At 53.2% G+C, this 22,577-nt stretch overlaps 64 non-coding genes across 64 annotated transcripts; all 64 read left to right on the top strand.

The window, feature by feature from the left end:
• Positions 1 to 93: 93 nt before the first annotated feature.
• On the top strand, positions 94 to 212 carry LOC126731032 (5S ribosomal RNA). Its single transcript, XR_007658291.1, has one exon. It is a non-coding gene; the product is annotated as a 5S ribosomal RNA (ribosomal RNA).
• A 235-nt stretch (positions 213 to 447) lies between these two features.
• LOC126729598 (5S ribosomal RNA) lies at positions 448 to 566 on the top strand. Its single transcript, XR_007656913.1, has one exon. It is a non-coding gene; the product is annotated as a 5S ribosomal RNA (ribosomal RNA).
• Positions 567 to 801: 235 nt separating this feature from the next.
• LOC126729597 (5S ribosomal RNA) lies at positions 802 to 920 on the top strand. Its single transcript, XR_007656912.1, has one exon. It is a non-coding gene; the product is annotated as a 5S ribosomal RNA (ribosomal RNA).
• Positions 921 to 1,155: 235 nt separating this feature from the next.
• Positions 1,156 to 1,274, top strand: LOC126729596 (5S ribosomal RNA). The gene has a single exon (XR_007656911.1). It is a non-coding gene; the product is annotated as a 5S ribosomal RNA (ribosomal RNA).
• A 235-nt stretch (positions 1,275 to 1,509) lies between these two features.
• On the top strand, positions 1,510 to 1,628 carry LOC126729595 (5S ribosomal RNA). Its single transcript, XR_007656910.1, has one exon. It is a non-coding gene; the product is annotated as a 5S ribosomal RNA (ribosomal RNA).
• Positions 1,629 to 1,863: 235 nt separating this feature from the next.
• LOC126729594 (5S ribosomal RNA) lies at positions 1,864 to 1,982 on the top strand. Its single transcript, XR_007656909.1, has one exon. It is a non-coding gene; the product is annotated as a 5S ribosomal RNA (ribosomal RNA).
• Positions 1,983 to 2,217: 235 nt separating this feature from the next.
• Positions 2,218 to 2,336, top strand: LOC126729593 (5S ribosomal RNA). Its single transcript, XR_007656908.1, has one exon. It is a non-coding gene; the product is annotated as a 5S ribosomal RNA (ribosomal RNA).
• Positions 2,337 to 2,571: 235 nt separating this feature from the next.
• Positions 2,572 to 2,690, top strand: LOC126731031 (5S ribosomal RNA). Its single transcript, XR_007658290.1, has one exon. It is a non-coding gene; the product is annotated as a 5S ribosomal RNA (ribosomal RNA).
• Positions 2,691 to 2,925: 235 nt separating this feature from the next.
• LOC126731604 (5S ribosomal RNA) lies at positions 2,926 to 3,044 on the top strand. The gene has a single exon (XR_007658848.1). It is a non-coding gene; the product is annotated as a 5S ribosomal RNA (ribosomal RNA).
• Positions 3,045 to 3,279: 235 nt separating this feature from the next.
• LOC126729591 (5S ribosomal RNA) lies at positions 3,280 to 3,398 on the top strand. The gene has a single exon (XR_007656906.1). It is a non-coding gene; the product is annotated as a 5S ribosomal RNA (ribosomal RNA).
• A 235-nt stretch (positions 3,399 to 3,633) lies between these two features.
• On the top strand, positions 3,634 to 3,752 carry LOC126731030 (5S ribosomal RNA). The gene has a single exon (XR_007658289.1). It is a non-coding gene; the product is annotated as a 5S ribosomal RNA (ribosomal RNA).
• Positions 3,753 to 3,987: 235 nt separating this feature from the next.
• On the top strand, positions 3,988 to 4,106 carry LOC126729590 (5S ribosomal RNA). Its single transcript, XR_007656905.1, has one exon. It is a non-coding gene; the product is annotated as a 5S ribosomal RNA (ribosomal RNA).
• Positions 4,107 to 4,341: 235 nt separating this feature from the next.
• On the top strand, positions 4,342 to 4,460 carry LOC126729588 (5S ribosomal RNA). The gene has a single exon (XR_007656904.1). It is a non-coding gene; the product is annotated as a 5S ribosomal RNA (ribosomal RNA).
• Positions 4,461 to 4,695: 235 nt separating this feature from the next.
• On the top strand, positions 4,696 to 4,814 carry LOC126731029 (5S ribosomal RNA). Its single transcript, XR_007658288.1, has one exon. It is a non-coding gene; the product is annotated as a 5S ribosomal RNA (ribosomal RNA).
• A 235-nt stretch (positions 4,815 to 5,049) lies between these two features.
• LOC126729587 (5S ribosomal RNA) lies at positions 5,050 to 5,168 on the top strand. The gene has a single exon (XR_007656903.1). It is a non-coding gene; the product is annotated as a 5S ribosomal RNA (ribosomal RNA).
• A 235-nt stretch (positions 5,169 to 5,403) lies between these two features.
• On the top strand, positions 5,404 to 5,522 carry LOC126729586 (5S ribosomal RNA). The gene has a single exon (XR_007656902.1). It is a non-coding gene; the product is annotated as a 5S ribosomal RNA (ribosomal RNA).
• Positions 5,523 to 5,757: 235 nt separating this feature from the next.
• LOC126729585 (5S ribosomal RNA) lies at positions 5,758 to 5,876 on the top strand. The gene has a single exon (XR_007656901.1). It is a non-coding gene; the product is annotated as a 5S ribosomal RNA (ribosomal RNA).
• A 236-nt stretch (positions 5,877 to 6,112) lies between these two features.
• Positions 6,113 to 6,231, top strand: LOC126731028 (5S ribosomal RNA). The gene has a single exon (XR_007658287.1). It is a non-coding gene; the product is annotated as a 5S ribosomal RNA (ribosomal RNA).
• Positions 6,232 to 6,466: 235 nt separating this feature from the next.
• LOC126731600 (5S ribosomal RNA) lies at positions 6,467 to 6,585 on the top strand. Its single transcript, XR_007658844.1, has one exon. It is a non-coding gene; the product is annotated as a 5S ribosomal RNA (ribosomal RNA).
• Positions 6,586 to 6,820: 235 nt separating this feature from the next.
• On the top strand, positions 6,821 to 6,939 carry LOC126729584 (5S ribosomal RNA). The gene has a single exon (XR_007656900.1). It is a non-coding gene; the product is annotated as a 5S ribosomal RNA (ribosomal RNA).
• Positions 6,940 to 7,174: 235 nt separating this feature from the next.
• On the top strand, positions 7,175 to 7,293 carry LOC126731027 (5S ribosomal RNA). Its single transcript, XR_007658286.1, has one exon. It is a non-coding gene; the product is annotated as a 5S ribosomal RNA (ribosomal RNA).
• Positions 7,294 to 7,528: 235 nt separating this feature from the next.
• Positions 7,529 to 7,647, top strand: LOC126729583 (5S ribosomal RNA). Its single transcript, XR_007656899.1, has one exon. It is a non-coding gene; the product is annotated as a 5S ribosomal RNA (ribosomal RNA).
• A 235-nt stretch (positions 7,648 to 7,882) lies between these two features.
• Positions 7,883 to 8,001, top strand: LOC126729582 (5S ribosomal RNA). The gene has a single exon (XR_007656898.1). It is a non-coding gene; the product is annotated as a 5S ribosomal RNA (ribosomal RNA).
• A 235-nt stretch (positions 8,002 to 8,236) lies between these two features.
• On the top strand, positions 8,237 to 8,355 carry LOC126731026 (5S ribosomal RNA). The gene has a single exon (XR_007658285.1). It is a non-coding gene; the product is annotated as a 5S ribosomal RNA (ribosomal RNA).
• Positions 8,356 to 8,590: 235 nt separating this feature from the next.
• On the top strand, positions 8,591 to 8,709 carry LOC126729581 (5S ribosomal RNA). The gene has a single exon (XR_007656897.1). It is a non-coding gene; the product is annotated as a 5S ribosomal RNA (ribosomal RNA).
• Positions 8,710 to 8,944: 235 nt separating this feature from the next.
• Positions 8,945 to 9,063, top strand: LOC126729579 (5S ribosomal RNA). Its single transcript, XR_007656895.1, has one exon. It is a non-coding gene; the product is annotated as a 5S ribosomal RNA (ribosomal RNA).
• Positions 9,064 to 9,298: 235 nt separating this feature from the next.
• LOC126729577 (5S ribosomal RNA) lies at positions 9,299 to 9,417 on the top strand. Its single transcript, XR_007656894.1, has one exon. It is a non-coding gene; the product is annotated as a 5S ribosomal RNA (ribosomal RNA).
• A 235-nt stretch (positions 9,418 to 9,652) lies between these two features.
• LOC126731024 (5S ribosomal RNA) lies at positions 9,653 to 9,771 on the top strand. Its single transcript, XR_007658283.1, has one exon. It is a non-coding gene; the product is annotated as a 5S ribosomal RNA (ribosomal RNA).
• A 235-nt stretch (positions 9,772 to 10,006) lies between these two features.
• On the top strand, positions 10,007 to 10,125 carry LOC126729576 (5S ribosomal RNA). Its single transcript, XR_007656893.1, has one exon. It is a non-coding gene; the product is annotated as a 5S ribosomal RNA (ribosomal RNA).
• A 235-nt stretch (positions 10,126 to 10,360) lies between these two features.
• LOC126731023 (5S ribosomal RNA) lies at positions 10,361 to 10,479 on the top strand. The gene has a single exon (XR_007658282.1). It is a non-coding gene; the product is annotated as a 5S ribosomal RNA (ribosomal RNA).
• A 235-nt stretch (positions 10,480 to 10,714) lies between these two features.
• Positions 10,715 to 10,833, top strand: LOC126731022 (5S ribosomal RNA). The gene has a single exon (XR_007658281.1). It is a non-coding gene; the product is annotated as a 5S ribosomal RNA (ribosomal RNA).
• A 235-nt stretch (positions 10,834 to 11,068) lies between these two features.
• LOC126729575 (5S ribosomal RNA) lies at positions 11,069 to 11,187 on the top strand. Its single transcript, XR_007656892.1, has one exon. It is a non-coding gene; the product is annotated as a 5S ribosomal RNA (ribosomal RNA).
• A 235-nt stretch (positions 11,188 to 11,422) lies between these two features.
• LOC126729574 (5S ribosomal RNA) lies at positions 11,423 to 11,541 on the top strand. The gene has a single exon (XR_007656891.1). It is a non-coding gene; the product is annotated as a 5S ribosomal RNA (ribosomal RNA).
• A 235-nt stretch (positions 11,542 to 11,776) lies between these two features.
• On the top strand, positions 11,777 to 11,895 carry LOC126731021 (5S ribosomal RNA). Its single transcript, XR_007658280.1, has one exon. It is a non-coding gene; the product is annotated as a 5S ribosomal RNA (ribosomal RNA).
• A 235-nt stretch (positions 11,896 to 12,130) lies between these two features.
• LOC126729573 (5S ribosomal RNA) lies at positions 12,131 to 12,249 on the top strand. The gene has a single exon (XR_007656890.1). It is a non-coding gene; the product is annotated as a 5S ribosomal RNA (ribosomal RNA).
• Positions 12,250 to 12,485: 236 nt separating this feature from the next.
• On the top strand, positions 12,486 to 12,604 carry LOC126731020 (5S ribosomal RNA). Its single transcript, XR_007658279.1, has one exon. It is a non-coding gene; the product is annotated as a 5S ribosomal RNA (ribosomal RNA).
• A 235-nt stretch (positions 12,605 to 12,839) lies between these two features.
• LOC126729572 (5S ribosomal RNA) lies at positions 12,840 to 12,958 on the top strand. The gene has a single exon (XR_007656889.1). It is a non-coding gene; the product is annotated as a 5S ribosomal RNA (ribosomal RNA).
• Positions 12,959 to 13,192: 234 nt separating this feature from the next.
• Positions 13,193 to 13,311, top strand: LOC126729571 (5S ribosomal RNA). The gene has a single exon (XR_007656888.1). It is a non-coding gene; the product is annotated as a 5S ribosomal RNA (ribosomal RNA).
• A 235-nt stretch (positions 13,312 to 13,546) lies between these two features.
• Positions 13,547 to 13,665, top strand: LOC126731018 (5S ribosomal RNA). Its single transcript, XR_007658277.1, has one exon. It is a non-coding gene; the product is annotated as a 5S ribosomal RNA (ribosomal RNA).
• Positions 13,666 to 13,900: 235 nt separating this feature from the next.
• Positions 13,901 to 14,019, top strand: LOC126731017 (5S ribosomal RNA). The gene has a single exon (XR_007658276.1). It is a non-coding gene; the product is annotated as a 5S ribosomal RNA (ribosomal RNA).
• Positions 14,020 to 14,254: 235 nt separating this feature from the next.
• LOC126729570 (5S ribosomal RNA) lies at positions 14,255 to 14,373 on the top strand. Its single transcript, XR_007656887.1, has one exon. It is a non-coding gene; the product is annotated as a 5S ribosomal RNA (ribosomal RNA).
• Positions 14,374 to 14,608: 235 nt separating this feature from the next.
• Positions 14,609 to 14,727, top strand: LOC126731016 (5S ribosomal RNA). The gene has a single exon (XR_007658275.1). It is a non-coding gene; the product is annotated as a 5S ribosomal RNA (ribosomal RNA).
• A 235-nt stretch (positions 14,728 to 14,962) lies between these two features.
• Positions 14,963 to 15,081, top strand: LOC126729569 (5S ribosomal RNA). The gene has a single exon (XR_007656886.1). It is a non-coding gene; the product is annotated as a 5S ribosomal RNA (ribosomal RNA).
• Positions 15,082 to 15,316: 235 nt separating this feature from the next.
• Positions 15,317 to 15,435, top strand: LOC126731015 (5S ribosomal RNA). The gene has a single exon (XR_007658274.1). It is a non-coding gene; the product is annotated as a 5S ribosomal RNA (ribosomal RNA).
• Positions 15,436 to 15,670: 235 nt separating this feature from the next.
• On the top strand, positions 15,671 to 15,789 carry LOC126729567 (5S ribosomal RNA). The gene has a single exon (XR_007656884.1). It is a non-coding gene; the product is annotated as a 5S ribosomal RNA (ribosomal RNA).
• Positions 15,790 to 16,024: 235 nt separating this feature from the next.
• Positions 16,025 to 16,143, top strand: LOC126729566 (5S ribosomal RNA). Its single transcript, XR_007656883.1, has one exon. It is a non-coding gene; the product is annotated as a 5S ribosomal RNA (ribosomal RNA).
• A 235-nt stretch (positions 16,144 to 16,378) lies between these two features.
• LOC126731598 (5S ribosomal RNA) lies at positions 16,379 to 16,497 on the top strand. The gene has a single exon (XR_007658842.1). It is a non-coding gene; the product is annotated as a 5S ribosomal RNA (ribosomal RNA).
• A 235-nt stretch (positions 16,498 to 16,732) lies between these two features.
• LOC126729565 (5S ribosomal RNA) lies at positions 16,733 to 16,851 on the top strand. Its single transcript, XR_007656882.1, has one exon. It is a non-coding gene; the product is annotated as a 5S ribosomal RNA (ribosomal RNA).
• A 235-nt stretch (positions 16,852 to 17,086) lies between these two features.
• LOC126731014 (5S ribosomal RNA) lies at positions 17,087 to 17,205 on the top strand. Its single transcript, XR_007658273.1, has one exon. It is a non-coding gene; the product is annotated as a 5S ribosomal RNA (ribosomal RNA).
• Positions 17,206 to 17,440: 235 nt separating this feature from the next.
• Positions 17,441 to 17,559, top strand: LOC126729564 (5S ribosomal RNA). Its single transcript, XR_007656881.1, has one exon. It is a non-coding gene; the product is annotated as a 5S ribosomal RNA (ribosomal RNA).
• A 235-nt stretch (positions 17,560 to 17,794) lies between these two features.
• LOC126729563 (5S ribosomal RNA) lies at positions 17,795 to 17,913 on the top strand. Its single transcript, XR_007656880.1, has one exon. It is a non-coding gene; the product is annotated as a 5S ribosomal RNA (ribosomal RNA).
• A 235-nt stretch (positions 17,914 to 18,148) lies between these two features.
• On the top strand, positions 18,149 to 18,267 carry LOC126731496 (5S ribosomal RNA). Its single transcript, XR_007658741.1, has one exon. It is a non-coding gene; the product is annotated as a 5S ribosomal RNA (ribosomal RNA).
• A 235-nt stretch (positions 18,268 to 18,502) lies between these two features.
• On the top strand, positions 18,503 to 18,621 carry LOC126731012 (5S ribosomal RNA). Its single transcript, XR_007658271.1, has one exon. It is a non-coding gene; the product is annotated as a 5S ribosomal RNA (ribosomal RNA).
• Positions 18,622 to 18,857: 236 nt separating this feature from the next.
• LOC126729561 (5S ribosomal RNA) lies at positions 18,858 to 18,976 on the top strand. Its single transcript, XR_007656879.1, has one exon. It is a non-coding gene; the product is annotated as a 5S ribosomal RNA (ribosomal RNA).
• Positions 18,977 to 19,211: 235 nt separating this feature from the next.
• On the top strand, positions 19,212 to 19,330 carry LOC126729560 (5S ribosomal RNA). Its single transcript, XR_007656878.1, has one exon. It is a non-coding gene; the product is annotated as a 5S ribosomal RNA (ribosomal RNA).
• A 235-nt stretch (positions 19,331 to 19,565) lies between these two features.
• Positions 19,566 to 19,684, top strand: LOC126731011 (5S ribosomal RNA). The gene has a single exon (XR_007658270.1). It is a non-coding gene; the product is annotated as a 5S ribosomal RNA (ribosomal RNA).
• Positions 19,685 to 19,919: 235 nt separating this feature from the next.
• Positions 19,920 to 20,038, top strand: LOC126729559 (5S ribosomal RNA). Its single transcript, XR_007656877.1, has one exon. It is a non-coding gene; the product is annotated as a 5S ribosomal RNA (ribosomal RNA).
• A 235-nt stretch (positions 20,039 to 20,273) lies between these two features.
• LOC126729558 (5S ribosomal RNA) lies at positions 20,274 to 20,392 on the top strand. Its single transcript, XR_007656876.1, has one exon. It is a non-coding gene; the product is annotated as a 5S ribosomal RNA (ribosomal RNA).
• Positions 20,393 to 20,627: 235 nt separating this feature from the next.
• Positions 20,628 to 20,746, top strand: LOC126731010 (5S ribosomal RNA). The gene has a single exon (XR_007658269.1). It is a non-coding gene; the product is annotated as a 5S ribosomal RNA (ribosomal RNA).
• Positions 20,747 to 20,981: 235 nt separating this feature from the next.
• LOC126729557 (5S ribosomal RNA) lies at positions 20,982 to 21,100 on the top strand. The gene has a single exon (XR_007656875.1). It is a non-coding gene; the product is annotated as a 5S ribosomal RNA (ribosomal RNA).
• Positions 21,101 to 21,335: 235 nt separating this feature from the next.
• On the top strand, positions 21,336 to 21,454 carry LOC126731009 (5S ribosomal RNA). The gene has a single exon (XR_007658268.1). It is a non-coding gene; the product is annotated as a 5S ribosomal RNA (ribosomal RNA).
• A 235-nt stretch (positions 21,455 to 21,689) lies between these two features.
• Positions 21,690 to 21,808, top strand: LOC126729555 (5S ribosomal RNA). The gene has a single exon (XR_007656873.1). It is a non-coding gene; the product is annotated as a 5S ribosomal RNA (ribosomal RNA).
• A 235-nt stretch (positions 21,809 to 22,043) lies between these two features.
• Positions 22,044 to 22,162, top strand: LOC126729554 (5S ribosomal RNA). Its single transcript, XR_007656872.1, has one exon. It is a non-coding gene; the product is annotated as a 5S ribosomal RNA (ribosomal RNA).
• A 235-nt stretch (positions 22,163 to 22,397) lies between these two features.
• LOC126731008 (5S ribosomal RNA) lies at positions 22,398 to 22,516 on the top strand. Its single transcript, XR_007658267.1, has one exon. It is a non-coding gene; the product is annotated as a 5S ribosomal RNA (ribosomal RNA).
• The last annotated feature ends 61 nt before the right edge of the window (positions 22,517 to 22,577 follow it).

Here is a 22,577-nt window from a genome sequence, read left to right as displayed (position 1 = left end):
GATCTGGAAATGCCCTCGGGCTGCAGCTCCCTGGTGTTAGAGTCCATCGCTGCATTCGGATCCTTTATAAGGATTTAACGCGCTTATGCTGATGGGTGCGATCATACCAACACTAATGCACCGGATCCCATCAGAACTCCGCAGTTAAGCGTGTTTGGGCGAGAGTAGTACTAGGATGGGTGACCTCCGGGGAAGTCCTCGTGTTGCACCCCTCTCTTTTTCTTCGGATTTTTTTTTTTTGTCGCCGGGCTTACCGTTTACGGCGGTCCAGCACGCTCGCTTCGTAGGCTTAGTCTGCCCCAGGCCAAAAATACGAGCCGCTGATCTCGTTTTGGGTGCTGATTTGGTGGCGGCGATCTGGAAATGCCCTCGGGCTGCAGCTCCCTGGTGTTAGAGTGCATCGCTGCATTCGGATCCTTTATAAGGATTTAACGCGCTTATGCTGATGGGTGCGATCATACCAACACTAATGCACCGGATCCCATCAGAACTCCGCAGTTAAGCGTGTTTGGGCGAGAGTAGTACTAGGATGGGTGACCTCCTGGGAAGTCCTCGTGTTGCACCCCTCTCTTTTTCTTCGGATTTTTTTTTTTTGTCGCCGGGCTTACCGTTTACGGCGGTCCAGCACGCTCGCTTCGTAGGCTTAGTCTGCCCCAGGCCAAAAATACGAGCCGCTGATCTCGTTTTGGGTGCTGATTTGGTGGCGGCGATCTGGAAATGCCCTCGGGCTGCAGCTCCCTGGTGTTAGAGTGCATCGCTGCATTCGGATCCTTTATAAGGATTTAACGCGCTTATGCTGATGGGTGCGATCATACCAACACTAATGCACCGGATCCCATCAGAACTCCGCAGTTAAGCGTGTTTGGGCGAGAGTAGTACTAGGATGGGTGACCTCCTGGGAAGTCCTCGTGTTGCACCCCTCTCTTTTTCTTCGGATTTTTTTTTTTTGTCGCCGGGCTTACCGTTTACGGCGGTCCAGCACGCTCGCTTCGTAGGCTTAGTCTGCCCCAGGCCAAAAATACGAGCCGCTGATCTCGTTTTGGGTGCTGATTTGGTGGCGGCGATCTGGAAATGCCCTCGGGCTGCAGCTCCCTGGTGTTAGAGTGCATCGCTGCATTCGGATCCTTTATAAGGATTTAACGCGCTTATGCTGATGGGTGCGATCATACCAACACTAATGCACCGGATCCCATCAGAACTCCGCAGTTAAGCGTGTTTGGGCGAGAGTAGTACTAGGATGGGTGACCTCCTGGGAAGTCCTCGTGTTGCACCCCTCTCTTTTTCTTCGGATTTTTTTTTTTTGTCGCCGGGCTTACCGTTTACGGCGGTCCAGCACGCTCGCTTCGTAGGCTTAGTCTGCCCCAGGCCAAAAATACGAGCCGCTGATCTCGTTTTGGGTGCTGATTTGGTGGCGGCGATCTGGAAATGCCCTCGGGCTGCAGCTCCCTGGTGTTAGAGTGCATCGCTGCATTCGGATCCTTTATAAGGATTTAACGCGCTTATGCTGATGGGTGCGATCATACCAACACTAATGCACCGGATCCCATCAGAACTCCGCAGTTAAGCGTGTTTGGGCGAGAGTAGTACTAGGATGGGTGACCTCCTGGGAAGTCCTCGTGTTGCACCCCTCTCTTTTTCTTCGGATTTTTTTTTTTTGTCGCCGGGCTTACCGTTTACGGCGGTCCAGCACGCTCGCTTCGTAGGCTTAGTCTGCCCCAGGCCAAAAATACGAGCCGCTGATCTCGTTTTGGGTGCTGATTTGGTGGCGGCGATCTGGAAATGCCCTCGGGCTGCAGCTCCCTGGTGTTAGAGTGCATCGCTGCATTCGGATCCTTTATAAGGATTTAACGCGCTTATGCTGATGGGTGCGATCATACCAACACTAATGCACCGGATCCCATCAGAACTCCGCAGTTAAGCGTGTTTGGGCGAGAGTAGTACTAGGATGGGTGACCTCCTGGGAAGTCCTCGTGTTGCACCCCTCTCTTTTTCTTCGGATTTTTTTTTTTTGTCGCCGGGCTTACCGTTTACGGCGGTCCAGCACGCTCGCTTCGTAGGCTTAGTCTGCCCCAGGCCAAAAATACGAGCCGCTGATCTCGTTTTGGGTGCTGATTTGGTGGCGGCGATCTGGAAATGCCCTCGGGCTGCAGCTCCCTGGTGTTAGAGTGCATCGCTGCATTCGGATCCTTTATAAGGATTTAACGCGCTTATGCTGATGGGTGCGATCATACCAACACTAATGCACCGGATCCCATCAGAACTCCGCAGTTAAGCGTGTTTGGGCGAGAGTAGTACTAGGATGGGTGACCTCCTGGGAAGTCCTCGTGTTGCACCCCTCTCTTTTTCTTCGGATTTTTTTTTTTTGTCGCCGGGCTTACCGTTTACGGCGGTCCAGCACGCTCGCTTCGTAGGCTTAGTCTGCCCCAGGCCAAAAATACGAGCCGCTGATCTCGTTTTGGGTGCTGATTTGGTGGCGGCGATCTGGAAATGCCCTCGGGCTGCAGCTCCCTGGTGTTAGAGTCCATCGCTGCATTCGGATCCTTTATAAGGATTTAACGCGCTTATGCTGATGGGTGCGATCATACCAACACTAATGCACCGGATCCCATCAGAACTCCGCAGTTAAGCGTGTTTGGGCGAGAGTAGTACTAGGATGGGTGACCTCCGGGGAAGTCCTCGTGTTGCACCCCTCTCTTTTTCTTCGGATTTTTTTTTTTTGTCGCCGGGCTTACCGTTTACGGCGGTCCAGCACGCTCGCTTCGTAGGCTTAGTCTGCCCCAGGCCAAAAATACGAGCCGCTGATCTCGTTTTGGGTGCTGATTTGGTGGCGGCGATCTGGAAATGCCCTCGGGCTGCAGCTCCCTGGTGTTAGAGTGCATCGCTGCATTCGGATCCTTTATAAGGATTTAACGCGCTTATGCTGATGGGTGCGATCATACCAACACTAATGCACCGAATCCCATCAGAACTCCGCAGTTAAGCGTGTTCGGGCGAGAGTAGTACTAGGATGGGTGACCTCCTGGGAAGTCCTCGTGTTGCACCCCTCTCTTTTTCTTCGGATTTTTTTTTTTTGTCGCCGGGCTTACCGTTTACGGCGGTCCAGCACGCTCGCTTCGTAGGCTTAGTCTGCCCCAGGCCAAAAATACGAGCCGCTGATCTCGTTTTGGGTGCTGATTTGGTGGCGGCGATCTGGAAATGCCCTCGGGCTGCAGCTCCCTGGTGTTAGAGTGCATCGCTGCATTCGGATCCTTTATAAGGATTTAACGCGCTTATGCTGATGGGTGCGATCATACCAACACTAATGCACCGGATCCCATCAGAACTCCGCAGTTAAGCGTGTTTGGGCGAGAGTAGTACTAGGATGGGTGACCTCCTGGGAAGTCCTCGTGTTGCACCCCTCTCTTTTTCTTCGGATTTTTTTTTTTTGTCGCCGGGCTTACCGTTTACGGCGGTCCAGCACGCTCGCTTCGTAGGCTTAGTCTGCCCCAGGCCAAAAATACGAGCCGCTGATCTCGTTTTGGGTGCTGATTTGGTGGCGGCGATCTGGAAATGCCCTCGGGCTGCAGCTCCCTGGTGTTAGAGTCCATCGCTGCATTCGGATCCTTTATAAGGATTTAACGCGCTTATGCTGATGGGTGCGATCATACCAACACTAATGCACCGGATCCCATCAGAACTCCGCAGTTAAGCGTGTTTGGGCGAGAGTAGTACTAGGATGGGTGACCTCCGGGGAAGTCCTCGTGTTGCACCCCTCTCTTTTTCTTCGGATTTTTTTTTTTTGTCGCCGGGCTTACCGTTTACGGCGGTCCAGCACGCTCGCTTCGTAGGCTTAGTCTGCCCCAGGCCAAAAATACGAGCCGCTGATCTCGTTTTGGGTGCTGATTTGGTGGCGGCGATCTGGAAATGCCCTCGGGCTGCAGCTCCCTGGTGTTAGAGTGCATCGCTGCATTCGGATCCTTTATAAGGATTTAACGCGCTTATGCTGATGGGTGCGATCATACCAACACTAATGCACCGGATCCCATCAGAACTCCGCAGTTAAGCGTGTTTGGGCGAGAGTAGTACTAGGATGGGTGACCTCCTGGGAAGTCCTCGTGTTGCACCCCTCTCTTTTTCTTCGGATTTTTTTTTTTTGTCGCCGGGCTTACCGTTTACGGCGGTCCAGCACGCTCGCTTCGTAGGCTTAGTCTGCCCCAGGCCAAAAATACGAGCCGCTGATCTCGTTTTGGGTGCTGATTTGGTGGCGGCGATCTGGAAATGCCCTCGGGCTGCAGCTCCCTGGTGTTAGAGTGCATCGCTGCATTCGGATCCTTTATAAGGATTTAACGCGCTTATGCTGATGGGTGCGATCATACCAACACTAATGCACCGGATCCCATCAGAACTCCGCAGTTAAGCGTGTTTGGGCGAGAGTAGTACTAGGATGGGTGACCTCCTGGGAAGTCCTCGTGTTGCACCCCTCTCTTTTTCTTCGGATTTTTTTTTTTTGTCGCCGGGCTTACCGTTTACGGCGGTCCAGCACGCTCGCTTCGTAGGCTTAGTCTGCCCCAGGCCAAAAATACGAGCCGCTGATCTCGTTTTGGGTGCTGATTTGGTGGCGGCGATCTGGAAATGCCCTCGGGCTGCAGCTCCCTGGTGTTAGAGTCCATCGCTGCATTCGGATCCTTTATAAGGATTTAACGCGCTTATGCTGATGGGTGCGATCATACCAACACTAATGCACCGGATCCCATCAGAACTCCGCAGTTAAGCGTGTTTGGGCGAGAGTAGTACTAGGATGGGTGACCTCCGGGGAAGTCCTCGTGTTGCACCCCTCTCTTTTTCTTCGGATTTTTTTTTTTTGTCGCCGGGCTTACCGTTTACGGCGGTCCAGCACGCTCGCTTCGTAGGCTTAGTCTGCCCCAGGCCAAAAATACGAGCCGCTGATCTCGTTTTGGGTGCTGATTTGGTGGCGGCGATCTGGAAATGCCCTCGGGCTGCAGCTCCCTGGTGTTAGAGTGCATCGCTGCATTCGGATCCTTTATAAGGATTTAACGCGCTTATGCTGATGGGTGCGATCATACCAACACTAATGCACCGGATCCCATCAGAACTCCGCAGTTAAGCGTGTTTGGGCGAGAGTAGTACTAGGATGGGTGACCTCCTGGGAAGTCCTCGTGTTGCACCCCTCTCTTTTTCTTCGGATTTTTTTTTTTTGTCGCCGGGCTTACCGTTTACGGCGGTCCAGCACGCTCGCTTCGTAGGCTTAGTCTGCCCCAGGCCAAAAATACGAGCCGCTGATCTCGTTTTGGGTGCTGATTTGGTGGCGGCGATCTGGAAATGCCCTCGGGCTGCAGCTCCCTGGTGTTAGAGTGCATCGCTGCATTCGGATCCTTTATAAGGATTTAACGCGCTTATGCTGATGGGTGCGATCATACCAACACTAATGCACCGGATCCCATCAGAACTCCGCAGTTAAGCGTGTTTGGGCGAGAGTAGTACTAGGATGGGTGACCTCCTGGGAAGTCCTCGTGTTGCACCCCTCTCTTTTTCTTCGGATTTTTTTTTTTTGTCGCCGGGCTTACCGTTTACGGCGGTCCAGCACGCTCGCTTCGTAGGCTTAGTCTGCCCCAGGCCAAAAATACGAGCCGCTGATCTCGTTTTGGGTGCTGATTTGGTGGCGGCGATCTGGAAATGCCCTCGGGCTGCAGCTCCCTGGTGTTAGAGTGCATCGCTGCATTCGGATCCTTTATAAGGATTTAACGCGCTTATGCTGATGGGTGCGATCATACCAACACTAATGCACCGGATCCCATCAGAACTCCGCAGTTAAGCGTGTTTGGGCGAGAGTAGTACTAGGATGGGTGACCTCCTGGGAAGTCCTCGTGTTGCACCCCTCTCTTTTTCTTCGGATTTTTTTTTTTTTGTCGCCGGGCTTACCGTTTACGGCGGTCCAGCACGCTCGCTTCGTAGGCTTAGTCTGCCCCAGGCCAAAAATACGAGCCGCTGATCTCGTTTTGGGTGCTGATTTGGTGGCGGCGATCTGGAAATGCCCTCGGGCTGCAGCTCCCTGGTGTTAGAGTCCATCGCTGCATTCGGATCCTTTATAAGGATTTAACGCGCTTATGCTGATGGGTGCGATCATACCAACACTAATGCACCGGATCCCATCAGAACTCCGCAGTTAAGCGTGTTTGGGCGAGAGTAGTACTAGGATGGGTGACCTCCGGGGAAGTCCTCGTGTTGCACCCCTCTCTTTTTCTTCGGATTTTTTTTTTTTGTCGCCGGGCTTACCGTTTACGGCGGTCCAGCACGCTCGCTTCGTAGGCTTAGTCTGCCCCAGGCCAAAAATACGAGCCGCTGATCTCGTTTTGGGTGCTGATTTGGTGGCGGCGATCTGGAAATGCCCTCGGGCTGCAGCTCCCTGGTGTTAGAGTGCATCGCTGCATTCGGATCCTTTATAAGGATTTAACGCGCTTATGCTGATGGGTGCGATCATACCAACACTAATGCACCGAATCCCATCAGAACTCCGCAGCTAAGCGTGTTTGGGCGAGAGTAGTACTAGGATGGGTGACCTCCTGGGAAGTCCTCGTGTTGCACCCCTCTCTTTTTCTTCGGATTTTTTTTTTTTGTCGCCGGGCTTACCGTTTACGGCGGTCCAGCACGCTCGCTTCGTAGGCTTAGTCTGCCCCAGGCCAAAAATACGAGCCGCTGATCTCGTTTTGGGTGCTGATTTGGTGGCGGCGATCTGGAAATGCCCTCGGGCTGCAGCTCCCTGGTGTTAGAGTGCATCGCTGCATTCGGATCCTTTATAAGGATTTAACGCGCTTATGCTGATGGGTGCGATCATACCAACACTAATGCACCGGATCCCATCAGAACTCCGCAGTTAAGCGTGTTTGGGCGAGAGTAGTACTAGGATGGGTGACCTCCTGGGAAGTCCTCGTGTTGCACCCCTCTCTTTTTCTTCGGATTTTTTTTTTTTGTCGCCGGGCTTACCGTTTACGGCGGTCCAGCACGCTCGCTTCGTAGGCTTAGTCTGCCCCAGGCCAAAAATACGAGCCGCTGATCTCGTTTTGGGTGCTGATTTGGTGGCGGCGATCTGGAAATGCCCTCGGGCTGCAGCTCCCTGGTGTTAGAGTCCATCGCTGCATTCGGATCCTTTATAAGGATTTAACGCGCTTATGCTGATGGGTGCGATCATACCAACACTAATGCACCGGATCCCATCAGAACTCCGCAGTTAAGCGTGTTTGGGCGAGAGTAGTACTAGGATGGGTGACCTCCGGGGAAGTCCTCGTGTTGCACCCCTCTCTTTTTCTTCGGATTTTTTTTTTTTGTCGCCGGGCTTACCGTTTACGGCGGTCCAGCACGCTCGCTTCGTAGGCTTAGTCTGCCCCAGGCCAAAAATACGAGCCGCTGATCTCGTTTTGGGTGCTGATTTGGTGGCGGCGATTTGGAAATGCCCTCGGGCTGCAGCTCCCTGGTGTTAGAGTGCATCGCTGCATTCGGATCCTTTATAAGGATTTAACGCGCTTATGCTGATGGGTGCGATCATACCAACACTAATGCACCGGATCCCATCAGAACTCCGCAGTTAAGCGTGTTTGGGCGAGAGTAGTACTAGGATGGGTGACCTCCTGGGAAGTCCTCGTGTTGCACCCCTCTCTTTTTCTTCGGATTTTTTTTTTTTGTCGCCGGGCTTACCGTTTACGGCGGTCCAGCACGCTCGCTTCGTAGGCTTAGTCTGCCCCAGGCCAAAAATACGAGCCGCTGATCTCGTTTTGGGTGCTGATTTGGTGGCGGCGATCTGGAAATGCCCTCGGGCTGCAGCTCCCTGGTGTTAGAGTGCATCGCTGCATTCGGATCCTTTATAAGGATTTAACGCGCTTATGCTGATGGGTGCGATCATACCAACACTAATGCACCGGATCCCATCAGAACTCCGCAGTTAAGCGTGTTTGGGCGAGAGTAGTACTAGGATGGGTGACCTCCTGGGAAGTCCTCGTGTTGCACCCCTCTCTTTTTCTTCGGATTTTTTTTTTTTGTCGCCGGGCTTACCGTTTACGGCGGTCCAGCACGCTCGCTTCGTAGGCTTAGTCTGCCCCAGGCCAAAAATACGAGCCGCTGATCTCGTTTTGGGTGCTGATTTGGTGGCGGCGATCTGGAAATGCCCTCGGGCTGCAGCTCCCTGGTGTTAGAGTCCATCGCTGCATTCGGATCCTTTATAAGGATTTAACGCGCTTATGCTGATGGGTGCGATCATACCAACACTAATGCACCGGATCCCATCAGAACTCCGCAGTTAAGCGTGTTTGGGCGAGAGTAGTACTAGGATGGGTGACCTCCGGGGAAGTCCTCGTGTTGCACCCCTCTCTTTTTCTTCGGATTTTTTTTTTTTGTCGCCGGGCTTACCGTTTACGGCGGTCCAGCACGCTCGCTTCGTAGGCTTAGTCTGCCCCAGGCCAAAAATACGAGCCGCTGATCTCGTTTTGGGTGCTGATTTGGTGGCGGCGATCTGGAAATGCCCTCGGGCTGCAGCTCCCTGGTGTTAGAGTGCATCGCTGCATTCGGATCCTTTATAAGGATTTAACGCGCTTATGCTGATGGGTGCGATCATACCAACACTAATGCACCGGATCCCATCAGAACTCCGCAGTTAAGCGTGTTTGGGCGAGAGTAGTACTAGGATGGGTGACCTCCTGGGAAGTCCTCGTGTTGCACCCCTCTCTTTTTCTTCGGATTTTTTTTTTTTGTCGCCGGGCTTACCGTTTACGGCGGTCCAGCACGCTCGCTTCGTAGGCTTAGTCTGCCCCAGGCCAAAAATACGAGCCGCTGATCTCGTTTTGGGTGCTGATTTGGTGGCGGCGATCTGGAAATGCCCTCGGGCTGCAGCTCCCTGGTGTTAGAGTGCATCGCTGCATTCGGATCCTTTATAAGGATTTAACGCGCTTATGCTGATGGGTGCGATCATACCAACACTAATGCACCGGATCCCATCAGAACTCCGCAGTTAAGCGTGTTTGGGCGAGAGTAGTACTAGGATGGGTGACCTCCTGGGAAGTCCTCGTGTTGCACCCCTCTCTTTTTCTTCGGATTTTTTTTTTTTGTCGCCGGGCTTACCGTTTACGGCGGTCCAGCACGCTCGCTTCGTAGGCTTAGTCTGCCCCAGGCCAAAAATACGAGCCGCTGATCTCGTTTTGGGTGCTGATTTGGTGGCGGCGATCTGGAAATGCCCTCGGGCTGCAGCTCCCTGGTGTTAGAGTGCATCGCTGCATTCGGATCCTTTATAAGGATTTAACGCGCTTATGCTGATGGGTGCGATCATACCAACACTAATGCACCGGATCCCATCAGAACTCCGCAGTTAAGCGTGTTTGGGCGAGAGTAGTACTAGGATGGGTGACCTCCTGGGAAGTCCTCGTGTTGCACCCCTCTCTTTTTCTTCGGATTTTTTTTTTTTGTCGCCGGGCTTACCGTTTACGGCGGTCCAGCACGCTCGCTTCGTAGGCTTAGTCTGCCCCAGGCCAAAAATACGAGCCGCTGATCTCGTTTTGGGTGCTGATTTGGTGGCGGCGATCTGGAAATGCCCTCGGGCTGCAGCTCCCTGGTGTTAGAGTCCATCGCTGCATTCGGATCCTTTATAAGGATTTAACGCGCTTATGCTGATGGGTGCGATCATACCAACACTAATGCACCGGATCCCATCAGAACTCCGCAGTTAAGCGTGTTTGGGCGAGAGTAGTACTAGGATGGGTGACCTCCGGGGAAGTCCTCGTGTTGCACCCCTCTCTTTTTCTTCGGATTTTTTTTTTTTGTCGCCGGGCTTACCGTTTACGGCGGTCCAGCACGCTCGCTTCGTAGGCTTAGTCTGCCCCAGGCCAAAAATACGAGCCGCTGATCTCGTTTTGGGTGCTGATTTGGTGGCGGCGATCTGGAAATGCCCTCGGGCTGCAGCTCCCTGGTGTTAGAGTGCATCGCTGCATTCGGATCCTTTATAAGGATTTAACGCGCTTATGCTGATGGGTGCGATCATACCAACACTAATGCACCGGATCCCATCAGAACTCCGCAGTTAAGCGTGTTTGGGCGAGAGTAGTACTAGGATGGGTGACCTCCTGGGAAGTCCTCGTGTTGCACCCCTCTCTTTTTCTTCGGATTTTTTTTTTTTGTCGCCGGGCTTACCGTTTACGGCGGTCCAGCACGCTCGCTTCGTAGGCTTAGTCTGCCCCAGGCCAAAAATACGAGCCGCTGATCTCGTTTTGGGTGCTGATTTGGTGGCGGCGATCTGGAAATGCCCTCGGGCTGCAGCTCCCTGGTGTTAGAGTGCATCGCTGCATTCGGATCCTTTATAAGGATTTAACGCGCTTATGCTGATGGGTGCGATCATACCAACACTAATGCACCGGATCCCATCAGAACTCCGCAGTTAAGCGTGTTTGGGCGAGAGTAGTACTAGGATGGGTGACCTCCGGGGAAGTCCTCGTGTTGCACCCCTCTCTTTTTCTTCGGATTTTTTTTTTTTGTCGCCGGGCTTACCGTTTACGGCGGTCCAGCACGCTCGCTTCGTAGGCTTAGTCTGCCCCAGGCCAAAAATACGAGCCGCTGATCTCGTTTTGGGTGCTGATTTGGTGGCGGCGATCTGGAAATGCCCTCGGGCTGCAGCTCCCTGGTGTTAGAGTGCATCGCTGCATTCGGATCCTTTATAAGGATTTAACGCGCTTATGCTGATGGGTGCGATCATACCAACACTAATGCACCGGATCCCATCAGAACTCCGCAGTTAAGCGTGTTTGGGCGAGAGTAGTACTAGGATGGGTGACCTCCGGGGAAGTCCTCGTGTTGCACCCCTCTCTTTTTCTTCGGATTTTTTTTTTTTGTCGCCGGGCTTACCGTTTACGGCGGTCCAGCACGCTCGCTTCGTAGGCTTAGTCTGCCCCAGGCCAAAAATACGAGCCGCTGATCTCGTTTTGGGTGCTGATTTGGTGGCGGCGATCTGGAAATGCCCTCGGGCTGCAGCTCCCTGGTGTTAGAGTGCATCGCTGCATTCGGATCCTTTATAAGGATTTAACGCGCTTATGCTGATGGGTGCGATCATACCAACACTAATGCACCGGATCCCATCAGAACTCCGCAGTTAAGCGTGTTTGGGCGAGAGTAGTACTAGGATGGGTGACCTCCTGGGAAGTCCTCGTGTTGCACCCCTCTCTTTTTCTTCGGATTTTTTTTTTTTGTCGCCGGGCTTACCGTTTACGGCGGTCCAGCACGCTCGCTTCGTAGGCTTAGTCTGCCCCAGGCCAAAAATACGAGCCGCTGATCTCGTTTTGGGTGCTGATTTGGTGGCGGCGATCTGGAAATGCCCTCGGGCTGCAGCTCCCTGGTGTTAGAGTCCATCGCTGCATTCGGATCCTTTATAAGGATTTAACGCGCTTATGCTGATGGGTGCGATCATACCAACACTAATGCACCGGATCCCATCAGAACTCCGCAGTTAAGCGTGTTTGGGCGAGAGTAGTACTAGGATGGGTGACCTCCTGGGAAGTCCTCGTGTTGCACCCCTCTCTTTTTCTTCGGATTTTTTTTTTTTGTCGCCGGGCTTACCGTTTACGGCGGTCCAGCACGCTCGCTTCGTAGGCTTAGTCTGCCCCAGGCCAAAAATACGAGCCGCTGATCTCGTTTTGGGTGCTGATTTGGTGGCGGCGATCTGGAAATGCCCTCGGGCTGCAGCTCCCTGGTGTTAGAGTCCATCGCTGCATTCGGATCCTTTATAAGGATTTAACGCGCTTATGCTGATGGGTGCGATCATACCAACACTAATGCACCGGATCCCATCAGAACTCCGCAGTTAAGCGTGTTTGGGCGAGAGTAGTACTAGGATGGGTGACCTCCGGGGAAGTCCTCGTGTTGCACCCCTCTCTTTTTCTTCGGATTTTTTTTTTTTGTCGCCGGGCTTACCGTTTACGGCGGTCCAGCACGCTCGCTTCGTAGGCTTAGTCTGCCCCAGGCCAAAAATACGAGCCGCTGATCTCGTTTTGGGTGCTGATTTGGTGGCGGCGATCTGGAAATGCCCTCGGGCTGCAGCTCCCTGGTGTTAGAGTGCATCGCTGCATTCGGATCCTTTATAAGGATTTAACGCGCGTATGCTGATGGGTGCGATCATACCAACACTAATGCACCGGATCCCATCAGAACTCCGCAGTTAAGCGTGTTTGGGCGAGAGTAGTACTAGGATGGGTGACCTCCTGGGAAGTCCTCGTGTTGCACCCCTCTCTTTTTCTTCGGATTTTTTTTTTTTTGTCGCCGGGCTTACCGTTTACGGCGGTCCAGCACGCTCGCTTCGTAGGCTTAGTCTGCCCCAGGCCAAAAATACGAGCCGCTGATCTCGTTTTGGGTGCTGATTTGGTGGCGGCGATCTGGAAATGCCCTCGGGCTGCAGCTCCCTGGTGTTAGAGTCCATCGCTGCATTCGGATCCTTTATAAGGATTTAACGCGCTTATGCTGATGGGTGCGATCATACCAACACTAATGCACCGGATCCCATCAGAACTCCGCAGTTAAGCGTGTTTGGGCGAGAGTAGTACTAGGATGGGTGACCTCCGGGGAAGTCCTCGTGTTGCACCCCTCTCTTTTTCTTCGGATTTTTTTTTTTTGTCGCCGGGCTTACCGTTTACGGCGGTCCAGCACGCTCGCTTCGTAGGCTTAGTCTGCCCCAGGCCAAAAATACGAGCCGCTGATATCGTTTTGGGTGCTGATTTGGTGGCGGCGATCTGGAAATGCCCTCGGGCTGCAGCTCCCTGGTGTTAGAGTGCATCGCTGCATTCGGATCCTTTATAAGGATTTAACGCGCTTATGCTGATGGGTGCGATCATACCAACACTAATGCACCGGATCCCATCAGAACTCCGCAGTTAAGCGTGTTTGGGCGAGAGTAGTACTAGGATGGGTGACCTCCTGGGAAGTCCTCGTGTTGCACCCCTCTCTTTTTCTTCGGATTTTTTTTTTTGTCGCCGGGCTTACCGTTTACGGCGGTCCAGCACGCTCGCTTCGTAGGCTTAGTCTGCCCCAGGCCAAAAATACGAGCCGCTGATCTCGTTTTGGGTGCTGATTTGGTGGCGGCGATCTGGAAATGCCCTCGGGCTGCAGCTCCCTGGTGTTAGAGTCCATCGCTGCATTCGGATCCTTTATAAGGATTTAACGCGCTTATGCTGATGGGTGCGATCATACCAACACTAATGCACCGGATCCCATCAGAACTCCGCAGTTAAGCGTGTTTGGGCGAGAGTAGTACTAGGATGGGTGACCTCCTGGGAAGTCCTCGTGTTGCACCCCTCTCTTTTTCTTCGGATTTTTTTTTTTTGTCGCCGGGCTTACCGTTTACGGCGGTCCAGCACGCTCGCTTCGTAGGCTTAGTCTGCCCCAGGCCAAAAATACGAGCCGCTGATCTCGTTTTGGGTGCTGATTTGGTGGCGGCGATCTGGAAATGCCCTCGGGCTGCAGCTCCCTGGTGTTAGAGTGCATCGCTGCATTCGGATCCTTTATAAGGATTTAACGCGCTTATGCTGATGGGTGCGATCATACCAACACTAATGCACCGGATCCCATCAGAACTCCGCAGTTAAGCGTGTTTGGGCGAGAGTAGTACTAGGATGGGTGACCTCCGGGGAAGTCCTCGTGTTGCACCCCTCTCTTTTTCTTCGGATTTTTTTTTTTTGTCGCCGGGCTTACCGTTTACGGCGGTCCAGCACGCTCGCTTCGTAGGCTTAGTCTGCCCCAGGCCAAAAATACGAGCCGCTGATCTCGTTTTGGGTGCTGATTTGGTGGCGGCGATCTGGAAATGCCCTCGGGCTGCAGCTCCCTGGTGTTAGAGTGCATCGCTGCATTCGGATCCTTTATAAGGATTTAACGCGCTTATGCTGATGGGTGCGATCATACCAACACTAATGCACCGGATCCCATCAGAACTCCGCAGTTAAGCGTGTTTGGGCGAGAGTAGTACTAGGATGGGTGACCTCCGGGGAAGTCCTCGTGTTGCACCCCTCTCTTTTTCTTCGGATTTTTTTTTTTTGTCGCCGGGCTTACCGTTTACGGCGGTCCAGCACGCTCGCTTCGTAGGCTTAGTCTGCCCCAGGCCAAAAATACGAGCCGCTGATCTCGTTTTGGGTGCTGATTTGGTGGCGGCGATCTGGAAATGCCCTCGGGCTGCAGCTCCCTGGTGTTAGAGTGCATCGCTGCATTCGGATCCTTTATAAGGATTTAACGCGCTTATGCTGATGGGTGCGATCATACCAACACTAATGCACCGGATCCCATCAGAACTCCGCAGTTAAGCGTGTTTGGGCGAGAGTAGTACTAGGATGGGTGACCTCCTGGGAAGTCCTCGTGTTGCACCCCTCTCTTTTTCTTCGGATTTTTTTTTTTTGTCGCCGGGCTTACCGTTTACGGCGGTCCAGCACGCTCGCTTCGTAGGCTTAGTCTGCCCCAGGCCAAAAATACGAGCCGCTGATCTCGTTTTGGGTGCTGATTTGGTGGCGGCGATCTGGAAATGCCCTCGGGCTGCAGCTCCCTGGTGTTAGAGTCCATCGCTGCATTCGGATCCTTTATAAGGATTTAACGCGCTTATGCTGATGGGTGCGATCATACCAACACTAATGCACCGGATCCCATCAGAACTCCGCAGTTAAGCGTGTTTGGGCGAGAGTAGTACTAGGATGGGTGACCTCCGGGGAAGTCCTCGTGTTGCACCCCTCTCTTTTTCTTCGGATTTTTTTTTTTTGTCGCCGGGCTTACCGTTTACGGCGGTCCAGCACGCTCGCTTCGTAGGCTTAGCCTGCCCCAGGCCAAAAATACGAGCCGCTGATCTCGTTTTGGGTGCTGATTTGGTGGCGGCGATCTGGAAATGCCCTCGGGCTGCAGCTCCCTGGTGTTAGAGTGCATCGCTGCATTCGGATCCTTTATAAGGATTTAACGCGCTTATGCTGATGGGTGCGATCATACCAACACTAATGCACCGGATCCCATCAGAACTCCGCAGTTAAGCGTGTTTGGGCGAGAGTAGTACTAGGATGGGTGACCTCCTGGGAAGTCCTCGTGTTGCACCCCTCTCTTTTTCTTCGGATTTTTTTTTTTTGTCGCCGGGCTTACCGTTTACGGCGGTCCAGCACGCTCGCTTCGTAGGCTTAGTCTGCCCCAGGCCAAAAATACGAGCCGCTGATCTCGTTTTGGGTGCTGATTTGGTGGCGGCGATCTGGAAATGCCCTCGGGCTGCAGCTCCCTGGTGTTAGAGTCCATCGCTGCATTCGGATCCTTTATAAGGATTTAACGCGCTTATGCTGATGGGTGCGATCATACCAACACTAATGCACCGGATCCCATCAGAACTCCGCAGTTAAGCGTGTTTGGGCGAGAGTAGTACTAGGATGGGTGACCTCCGGGGAAGTCCTCGTGTTGCACCCCTCTCTTTTTCTTCGGATTTTTTTTTTTTGTCGCCGGGCTTACCGTTTACGGCGGTCCAGCACGCTCGCTTCGTAGGCTTAGTCTGCCCCAGGCCAAAAATACGAGCCGCTGATCTCGTTTTGGGTGCTGATTTGGTGGCGGCGATCTGGAAATGCCCTCGGGCTGCAGCTCCCTGGTGTTAGAGTGCATCGCTGCATTCGGATCCTTTATAAGGATTTAACGCGCTTATGCTGATGGGTGCGATCATACCAACACTAATGCACCGGATCCCATCAGAACTCCGCAGTTAAGCGTGTTTGGGCGAGAGTAGTACTAGGATGGGTGACCTCCTGGGAAGTCCTCGTGTTGCACCCCTCTCTTTTTCTTCGGATTTTTTTTTTTTGTCGCCGGGCTTACCGTTTACGGCGGTCCAGCACGCTCGCTTCGTAGGCTTAGTCTGCCCCAGGCCAAAAATACGAGCCGCTGATCTCGTTTTGGGTGCTGATTTGGTGGCGGCGATCTGGAAATGCCCTCGGGCTGCAGCTCCCTGGTGTTAGAGTGCATCGCTGCATTCGGATCCTTTATAAGGATTTAACGCGCTTATGCTGATGGGTGCGATCATACCAACACTAATGCACCGGATCCCATCAGAACTCCGCAGTTAAGCGTGTTTGGGCGAGAGTAGTACTAGGATGGGTGACCTCCTGGGAAGTCCTCGTGTTGCACCCCTCTCTTTTTCTTCGGATTTTTTTTTTTTGTCGCCGGGCTTACCGTTTACGGCGGTCCAGCACGCTCGCTTCGTAGGCTTAGTCTGCCCCAGGCCAAAAATACGAGCCGCTGATCTCGTTTTGGGTGCTGATTTGGTGGCGGCGATCTGGAAATGCCCTCGGGCTGCAGCTCCCTGGTGTTAGAGTGCATCGCTGCATTCGGATCCTTTATAAGGATTTAACGCGCTTATGCTGATGGGTGCGATCATACCAACACTAATGCACCGAATCCCATCAGAACTCCGCAGCTAAGCGTGTTTGGGCGAGAGTAGTACTAGGATGGGTGACCTCCTGGGAAGTCCTCGTGTTGCACCCCTCTCTTTTTCTTCGGATTTTTTTTTTTTGTCGCCGGGCTTACCGTTTACGGCGGTCCAGCACGCTCGCTTCGTAGGCTTAGTCTGCCCCAGGCCAAAAATACGAGCCGCTGATCTCGTTTTGGGTGCTGATTTGGTGGCGGCGATCTGGAAATGCCCTCGGGCTGCAGCTCCCTGGTGTTAGAGTGCATCGCTGCATTCGGATCCTTTATAAGGATTTAACGCGCTTATGCTGATGGGTGCGATCATACCAACACTAATGCACCGGATCCCATCAGAACTCCGCAGTTAAGCGTGTTTGGGCGAGAGTAGTACTAGGATGGGTGACCTCCTGGGAAGTCCTCGTGTTGCACCCCTCTCTTTTTCTTCGGATTTTTTTTTTTTGTCGCCGGGCTTACCGTTTACGGCGGTCCAGCACGCTCGCTTCGTAGGCTTAGTCTGCCCCAGGCCAAAAATACGAGCCGCTGATCTCGTTTTGGGTGCTGATTTGGTGGCGGCGATCTGGAAATGCCCTCGGGCTGCAGCTCCCTGGTGTTAGAGTCCATCGCTGCATTCGGATCCTTTATAAGGATTTAACGCGCTTATGCTGATGGGTGCGATCATACCAACACTAATGCACCGGATCCCATCAGAACTCCGCAGTTAAGCGTGTTTGGGCGAGAGTAGTACTAGGATGGGTGACCTCCGGGGAAGTCCTCGTGTTGCACCCCTCTCTTTTTCTTCGGATTTTTTTTTTTTGTCGCCGGGCTTACCGTTTACGGCGGTCCAGCACGCTCGCTTCGTAGGCTTAGTCTGCCCCAGGCCAAAAATACGAGCCGCTGATCTCGTTTTGGGTGCTGATTTGGTGGCGGCGATCTGGAAATGCCCTCGGGCTGCAGCTCCCTGGTGTTAGAGTGCATCGCTGCATTCGGATCCTTTATAAGGATTTAACGCGCTTATGCTGATGGGTGCGATCATACCAACACTAATGCACCGGATCCCATCAGAACTCCGCAGTTAAGCGTGTTTGGGCGAGAGTAGTACTAGGATGGGTGACCTCCTGGGAAGTCCTCGTGTTGCACCCCTCTCTTTTTCTTCGGATTTTTTTTTTTTGTCGCCGGGCTTACCGTTTACGGCGGTCCAGCACGCTCGCTTCGTAGGCTTAGTCTGCCCCAGGCCAAAAATACGAGCCGCTGATCTCGTTTTGGGTGCTGATTTGGTGGCGGCGATCTGGAAATGCCCTCGGGCTGCAGCTCCCTGGTGTTAGAGTGCATCGCTGCATTCGGATCCTTTATAAGGATTTAACGCGCTTATGCTGATGGGTGCGATCATACCAACACTAATGCACCGGATCCCATCAGAACTCCGCAGTTAAGCGTGTTTGGGCGAGAGTAGTACTAGGATGGGTGACCTCCTGGGAAGTCCTCGTGTTGCACCCCTCTCTTTTTCTTCGGATTTTTTTTTTTTGTCGCCGGGCTTACCGTTTACGGCGGTCCAGCACGCTCGCTTCGTAGGCTTAGTCTGCCCCAGGCCAAAAATACGAGCCGCTGATCTCGTTTTGGGTGCTAATTTGGTGGCGGCGATCTGGAAATGCCCTCGGGCTGCAGCTCCCTGGTGTTAGAGTGCATCGCTGCATTCGGATCCTTTATAAGGATTTAACGCGCTTATGCTGATGGGTGCGATCATACCAACACTAATGCACCGGATCCCATCAGAACTCCGCAGTTAAGCGTGTTTGAGCGAGAGTAGTACTAGGATGGGTGACCTCCTGGGAAGTCCTCGTGTTGCACCCCTCTCTTTTTCTTCGGATTTTTTTTTTTTGTCGCCGGGCTTACCGTTTACGGCGGTCCAGCACGCTCGCTTCGTAGGCTTAGTCTGCCCCAGGCCAAAAATACGAGCCGCTGATCTCGTTTTGGGTGCTGATTTGGTGGCGGCGATCTGGAAATGCCCTCGGGCTGCAGCTCCCTGGTGTTAGAGTGCATCGCTGCATTCGGATCCTTTATAAGGATTTAACGCGCTTATGCTGATGGGTGCGATCATACCAACACTAATGCACCGGATCCCATCAGAACTCCGCAGTTAAGCGTGTTTGGGCGAGAGTAGTACTAGGATGGGTGACCTCCGGGGAAGTCCTCGTGTTGCACCCCTCTCTTTTTCTTCGGATTTTTTTTTTTTTGTCGCCGGGCTTACCGTTTACGGCGGTCCAGCACGCTCGCTTCGTAGGCTTAGTCTGCCCCAGGCCAAAAATACGAGCCGCTGATCTCGTTTTGGGTGCTGATTTGGTGGCGGCGATCTGGAAATGCCCTCGGGCTGCAGCTCCCTGGTGTTAGAGTGCATCGCTGCATTCGGATCCTTTATAAGGATTTAACGCGCTTATGCTGATGGGTGCGATCATACCAACACTAATGCACCGGATCCCATCAGAACTCCGCAGTTAAGCGTGTTTGGGCGAGAGTAGTACTAGGATGGGTGACCTCCTGGGAAGTCCTCGTGTTGCACCCCTCTCTTTTTCTTCGGATTTTTTTTTTTTGTCGCCGGGCTTACCGTTTACGGCGGTCCAGCACGCTCGCTTCGTAGGCTTAGTCTGCCCCAGGCCAAAAATACGAGCCGCTGATCTCGTTTTGGGTGCTGATTTGGTGGCGGCGATCTGGAAATGCCCTCGGGCTGCAGCTCCCTGGTGTTAGAGTGCATCGCTGCATTCGGATCCTTTATAAGGATTTAACGCGCTTATGCTGATGGGTGCGATCATACCAACACTAATGCACCGGATCCCATCAGAACTCCGCAGTTAAGCGTGTTTGGGCGAGAGTAGTACTAGGATGGGTGACCTCCTGGGAAGTCCTCGTGTTGCACCCCTCTCTTTTTCTTCGGATTTTTTTTTTTTGTCGCCGGGCTTACCGTTTACGGCGGTCCAGCACGCTCGCTTCGTAGGCTTAGTCTGCCCCAGGCCAAAAATACGAGCCGCTGATCTCGTTTTGGGTGCTGATTTGGTGGCGGCGATCTGGAAATGCCCTCGGGCTGCAGCTCCCTGGTGTTAGAGTCCATCGCTGCATTCGGATCCTTTATAAGGATTTAACGCGCTTATGCTGATGGGTGCGATCATACCAACACTAATGCACCGGATCCCATCAGAACTCCGCAGTTAAGCGTGTTTGGGCGAGAGTAGTACTAGGATGGGTGACCTCCGGGGAAGTCCTCGTGTTGCACCCCTCTCTTTTTCTTCGGATTTTTTTTTTTTGTCGCCGGGCTTACCGTTTACGGCGGTCCAGCACGCTCGCTTCGTAGGCTTAGTCTGCCCCAGGCCAAAAATACGAGCCGCTGATCTCGTTTTGGGTGCTGATTTGGTGGCGGCGATCTGGAAATGCCCTCGGGCTGCAGCTCCCTGGTGTTAGAGTGCATCGCTGCATTCGGATCCTTTATAAGGATTTAACGCGCTTATGCTGATGGGTGCGATCATACCAACACTAATGCACCGGATCCCATCAGAACTCCGCAGTTAAGCGTGTTTGGGCGAGAGTAGTACTAGGATGGGTGACCTCCTGGGAAGTCCTCGTGTTGCACCCCTCTCTTTTTCTTCGGATTTTTTTTTTTTGTCGCCGGGCTTACCGTTTACGGCGGTCCAGCACGCTCGCTTCGTAGGCTTAGTCTGCCCCAGGCCAAAAATACGAGCCGCTGATCTCGTTTTGGGTGCTGATTTGGTGGCGGCAATCTGGAAATGCCCTCGGGCTGCAGCTCCCTGGTGTTAGAGTGCATCGCTGCATTCGGATCCTTTATAAGGATTTAACGCGCTTATGCTGATGGGTGCGATCATACCAACACTAATGCACCGGATCCCATCAGAACTCCGCAGTTAAGCGTGTTTGGGCGAGAGTAGTACTAGGATGGGTGACCTCCTGGGAAGTCCTCGTGTTGCACCCCTCTCTTTTTCTTCGGATTTTTTTTTTTTGTCGCCGGGCTTACCGTTTACGGCGGTCCAGCACGCTCGCTTCGTAGGCTTAGTCTGCCCCAGGCCAAAAATACGAGCCGCTGATCTCGTTTTGGGTGCTGATTTGGTGGCGGCGATCTGGAAATGCCCTCGGGCTGCAGCTCCCTGGTGTTAGAGTCCATCGCTGCATTCGGATCCTTTATAAGGATTTAACGCGCTTATGCTGATGGGTGCGATCATACCAACACTAATGCACCGGATCCCATCAGAACTCCGCAGTTAAGCGTGTTTGGGCGAGAGTAGTACTAGGATGGGTGACCTCCGGGGAAGTCCTCGTGTTGCACCCCTCTCTTTTTCTTCGGATTTTTTTTTTTTGTCGCCGGGCTTACCGTTTACGGCGGTCCAGCACGCTCGCTTCGTAGGCTTAGTCTGCCCCAGGCCAAAAATACGAGCCGCTGATCTCGTTTTGGGTGCTGATTTGGTGGCGGCGATCTGGAAATGCCCTCGGGCTGCAGCTCCCTGGTGTTAGAGTGCATCGCTGCATTCGGATCCTTTATAAGGATTTAACGCGCTTATGCTGATGGGTGCGATCATACCAACACTAATGCACCGGATCCCATCAGAACTCCGCAGTTAAGCGTGTTTGGGCGAGAGTAGTACTAGGATGGGTGACCTCCTGGGAAGTCCTCGTGTTGCACCCCTCTCTTTTTCTTCGGATTTTTTTTTTTTGTCGCCGGGCTTACCGTTTACGGCGGTCCAGCACGCTCGCTTCGTAGGCTTAGTCTGCCCCAGGCCAAAAATACGAGCCGCTGATCTCGTTTTGGGTGCTGATTTGGTGGCGGCGATCTGGAAATGCCCTCGGGCTGCAGCTCCCTGGTGTTAGAGTGCATCGCTGCATTCGGATCCTTTATAAGGATTTAACGCGCTTATGCTGATGGGTGCGATCATACCAACACTAATGCACCGGATCCCATCAGAACTCCGCAGTTAAGCGTGTTTGGGCGAGAGTAGTACTAGGATGGGTGACCTCCGGGGAAGTCCTCGTGTTGCACCCCTCTCTTTTTCTTCGGATTTTTTTTTTTTGTCGCCGGGCTTACCGTTTACGGCGGTCCAGCACGCTCGCTTCGTAGGCTTAGTCTGCCCCAGGCCAAAAATACGAGCCGCTGATCTCGTTTTGGGTGCTGATTTGGTGGCGGCGATCTGGAAATGCCCTCGGGCTGCAGCTCCCTGGTGTTAGAGTGCATCGCTGCATTCGGATCCTTTATAAGGATTTAACGCGCTTATGCTGATGGGTGCGATCATACCAACACTAATGCACCGGATCCCATCAGAACTCCGCAGTTAAGCGTGTTTGGGCGAGAGTAGTACTAGGATGGGTGACCTCCTGGGAAGTCCTCGTGTTGCACCCCTCTCTTTTTCTTCGGATTTTTTTTTTTTGTCGCCGGGCTTACCGTTTACGGCGGTCCAGCACGCTCGCTTCGTAGGCTTAGTCTGCCCCAGGCCAAAAATACGAGCCGCTGATCTCGTTTTGGGTGCTGATTTGGTGGCGGCGATCTGGAAATGCCCTCGGGCTGCAGCTCCCTGGTGTTAGAGTGCATCGCTGCATTCGGATCCTTTATAAGGATTTAACGCGCTTATGCTGATGGGTGCGATCATACCAACACTAATGCACCGGATCCCATCAGAACTCCGCAGTTAAGCGTGTTTGGGCGAGAGTAGTACTAGGATGGGTGACCTCCTGGGAAGTCCTCGTGTTGCACCCCTCTCTTTTTCTTCGGATTTTTTTTTTTTGTCGCCGGGCTTACCGTTTACGGCGGTCCAGCACGCTCGCTTCGTAGGCTTAGTCTGCCCCAGGCCAAAAATACGAGCCGCTGATCTCGTTTTGGGTGCTGATTTGGTGGCGGCGATCTGGAAATGCCCTCGGGCTGCAGCTCCCTGGTGTTAGAGTCCATCGCTGCATTCGGATCCTTTATAAGGATTTAACGCGCTTATGCTGATGGGTGCGATCATACCAACACTAATGCACCGGATCCCATCAGAACTCCGCAGTTAAGCGTGTTTGGGCGAGAGTAGTACTAGGATGGGTGACCTCCGGGGAAGTCCTCGTGTTGCACCCCTCTCTTTTTCTTCGGATTTTTTTTTTTTGTCGCCGGGCTTACCGTTTACGGCGGTCCAGCA

Source organism: Quercus robur, chromosome 5 (assembly GCF_932294415.1).
Source record: "Quercus robur chromosome 5, dhQueRobu3.1, whole genome shotgun sequence".
Lineage (NCBI taxonomy): Eukaryota > Viridiplantae > Streptophyta > Magnoliopsida > Fagales > Fagaceae > Quercus > Quercus robur.
This window is presented reverse-complemented; position numbering and strand designations above follow the sequence as displayed.